A 4,386-nucleotide genomic window follows, 5' to 3' on the forward strand; every position below is an offset into this window, starting at 1 on the left:
AAGGACTGAAACACCACCGAGGGGGATAAATATCTCCAGCTCAACACCAGTCAGTCAGAACTGATGAAGCCTCTTGGATGAGAGGTGAAACGCCTTCAACCTAGAAAGCCAAGTTGTAGCATCCAGTTCTTTTTACCATGCTAACTCAGAGAAGAAGCAGTCCAAGTAACTTCAAAACAGTGCTGATTTATTCAATGAACACAGGTAAAAATTAACATTACACGCTCAGGTATCTTGCACCTCCAACATGCACGCAGGCAGCTGAAAGATGAAAGACCCTGAACCACAACAGGCCTATACATTATATCACTTCGGGCTAACCCCATTCTACTCAGGAGATGCCAAGCCATGGCGTCTCCCAGGGACAGCTTTGCAGCTGCCCAGAGCAGTAGCCAAAACGTGAGGAAAAATCAATGTGTAAATGTCTGTTGATTATGTGGCGTGTAGCTAAAAACATTCTCACACGACCTCTAGTGACATGTCCTAACATTAAACATAAGAAAATATTATGGCTATGGCCACAGTTATACACGTCATAATAATAATATTAAACATCCTGTCTTCTAACAGTCATCAACTTTTCTATCTAGTTATCCTTGACCATAAGCAACCTGCTGCCACTCATGAGAATGACTAAGCATTTAACAGCCTAAGCTAGACATCCTGTCTACTCTAAACATTCCTAATACAACAAGTATCTAACCAATATCTATCTGACTAAAAATACCTAACAAAGTCCAGTTGATTTTTTTCTTAGTTTTTTCAATTGACTTCCTGCATTTTGGTGTACAGCCAGGATGGCTTTTCATCAGCTGAGCCAGGATGCGATATATTAATGTTCTGGCAAACCGCTTTGAAAAGAGGTTTCTTGTCTTGACCTCAATGCCTTCCACAGTCACTGTGGGCCACTCTGGGAGGTGTCCTGGGCTTTGTTCTGCAGCAACAGAGTCTTTCAGACTCTGAACGTGTTCAGCAGTTAGCTCAGAGATGTCTTCAGCAACAGCTTTAATATTCTGAGAACAGTCCAGGTGTAGCTGCTCATACTCGAGGTCTGGCACAGCTCTTAAAAGAGTTTCTGTGATGTATTTCAACCACAAGCATAGTTTTTCCTGAATAGCTTGAGTTCTCTTCACATGGAAAGCCATATTTCAGGTAGATGAATGGGTGTATCCTGGGACTGTCTGGTCCTAGAACAACCACATCTTGTGACATTTCTTGTAGATCTGCCAAAATTTGCTCAGAGTTCTCCATTTCTTGCACTAAACTTTTGGTAGTTTAGTTCTTTAGCAGTGTTTTGGTGTAAATTCCTTCAAGCCTGTGAGCATCATGATGCAAGGAAACCTTCAACATCACTATTCTGCCACCCGGATTGTGAACCAAACCATCTCAAGGGCAGACACATGGGGGACATGCGGAGACAGCAAGCTGAGACTAAGACTCCCCTCACTGTGGCAGGGCAGCTCTGCCCTGGTGCAGCTGCTGATGCCCCTTAGGATGAACTTACTGTCAATTGCTCAGCTTATTAATTTACCATTTTTGTATTTGTTTTTAATTTTTTTCCATTTTGCATTGAAAAAAGAAATATGAACAATTCATGCTTTGATAATTAGGATGACCTTACTGTTGATTAATTTTCCATTTTTCGTTGTTTGCCTTATTTGTTCTTTTTCCATTTTTTATTGTTTTGAATTTATGTATGGTTTTGCATTTTATTTTTCCATTTTGATGAGGATTGCTTTATTTGTATCTTTCCATTTTTGTGTTATTCGTTTTGCCTATTTCTTCGTCGTTTGTGAATTGAAGAATGCTGCCTGATGCAGTTACAATGAAAATCTGCTTGCATGTAGCCACTGACATGTGGACTGTGCTGCCGGAGGTGTTCATCCACCCCTCCAAATTATTGAACTCAGGTGCCCCACACTCTTCCATAGCTACGGGTGCAATCAGCCACACAGTCATGCATCCAGCTTCTACAGACAGTTGTGAAAGGATCAGTCGCTCTCAGGAACTCAACAAACTCCAGCATGGTGCCATGATGGGATGCCACTGGCGTGCCACAAGCCACCTGGGAGACACACCAAACATGTGGAAGAAGGTGCTCTGGTCAGATGAAACCAAAATCGAACTTTTTGGCAACAATGCAAAATGTTATGTTTGGCGTAAAAGCAACACAGCTCATCACCCTGAACACACCATCCCCACTGTCAAACATGGTGGTGGCAGCATCCTGGTTTGGGCCTGCTTTTCTTCAGCAGGGACAGGGAAGATGGTTAGAATTGATGGGAAGATGGATGGAGCCAAATACAGGACCATTCTGGAAGGAAACCTGATGGAGTCTGCAACAGACCTGAGACTGGGACGGAGATTTGTCTTCCAACAAGACAATGATCCAAAACATAAAGCCAAATCTACAATGGAATGGTTCACAAATAAACATATCCAGGTGTTAGAATGGCCAAGTCAAAGTCCAGACCTGAATCCAATCGAGAATCTGTGGAAAGAACTGAAAACTGCTGTTCACAAACGCTCTCTATCCAACCTCACTGAGCTCGAGCTGTTTTGCAAGGAGGAATGGGCAAAAATTTCCGTCTCTCGATGTGCAAAACTGATAGAGACATACCCCAAGTGACTTACAGCTGTAATCGCAGCAAAAGGTGGCGCTACAAAGTATTAACTTAAGGGGGCTGAATAATTTTGCACGCCCAATTTTTCAGTTTTTTATTTGTTAAAAAAGTTTGACATATCCAATAAATTTCGTTCCACTTCATGATTGTGTCCCACTTGTTGTTGATTCTTCACAAAAAATTACAGTTTTATATCTTTATGTTTGAAGCCTGAAATGTGGCAAAAGGTCACAAAGTTCAAGGGGGCCGAATACTTTCGCAAGGCACTGTATGTCGTATCAGAACAGATTGGCCTTAGACTTCATTCTGATTGAAAAAGGGGGTGTTTGTACTATGTGTAGCAAATCCCCATTGTTGTTATTTGGTTTATTATAAGTAGGCACCGTCGTCTGGTGCATTTATGTCAGGCATCCATACAGTCCAGCACCATCAATAGTTAACACTGTGATTGGGCAACAGTGTTGTACTTACATCTTAAATAATACTGCTCCTGATGGCTTTATTGCTAGGGTTGAAATTTTATCAGAAGAGATGGCTGACCATTCAGAAATTAAAAATTACATTGATGATTAGTTTGTTAAAATTTTTTGGCAAGTGGAAAAATTTAGTGATTTCTCTGCTTACATCTTTTGTGGCAGCAGTTACTTTGCTGACCTTGTGTGGATGCTGCAGCATCCCCTGCATTAGGCATACTTGTCTAAAGCGTATCACCACTGCCACTGATAATAGGTATCCCATTATCAATGGGAAACTATGCCCATGATCTCAGTCACTGAGCCCAGTGAGTTTGAGGTTGAAGAGGACCCCTCGACGGGGAAGAAAACTGACCTTTCTACATATTATTGCTAAGGGTTAACACATACCCACATATATTCTTGCATACACGTAGGTGGTGTGGACTCATAGGTGTGTGATTGATTTTGATTATTGAGAATTTTGTGATAAATGTGTGATACTGGAAGGTCATTAGTCTCCAGCATAATGTATTCCTCCTGCAAATGTTATGATTAACCAATGAATGTTTGCTACATGCTGTTTAGACATTTTCCATGTTTTTTGTCTGAAGATTGCTATAATTGCAATGAAAACCAGCTTTCACATAAAAGCCTACATATAGGATCACTGCAATGAAGAACTGCTTACATGCCATTATTTTGGTTATTATTTCAGACTTTTCCCTAGGCACTCAGCTCTGGGCTTTCCCTGGAGGGGGTGGTATGGGGGGGCCTCTCTCCTCCTTGGACGCCAAATCTGGGGACAACAGGGACATTTGATTTAGGTTGACACAATAAAAATCGTGTCAAAAGGGGGAATTTGTTAGAAATTAATAAATTAGTCAGATAATTATTAGACTTTAATGTGTTAGACTTCAATGTGTTATTAATGCAGTTTAGTAAGATTCAAAGTCTGCTCATGTGTGCTCTGCTTCAAGGTTAGAAGAGCAGTAAGCCATGACATAAATTGTTTTTGTGTGGATGCTGTAAAGCATCCACACTATGCTCTCCTGTTCTTTATTGTGTGGATGCTTAAGCATCCTATTTTAACAAAGAAATTCAGCAATTTCTACTCATCCTTCAGCTGTTTCAGCAATTGATTTCAGACATTTTCAGGGCAATCCTTCAGCATCACAGCATCCACACGCATTTTCGACAGGAAATGCATTTCTGTAGTTGTATGGATGCTGACAAGCATTTATTCCAATTATTTATTTTTTATTGTATGAATTGAAATGCTGCAGTTTCAAGAAGACATCATATGCCTA

This window comes from Monopterus albus, unplaced genomic scaffold, assembly GCF_001952655.1.
Source record: "Monopterus albus unplaced genomic scaffold, M_albus_1.0 scaffold134.1, whole genome shotgun sequence".
NCBI lineage: Eukaryota > Metazoa > Chordata > Actinopteri > Synbranchiformes > Synbranchidae > Monopterus > Monopterus albus.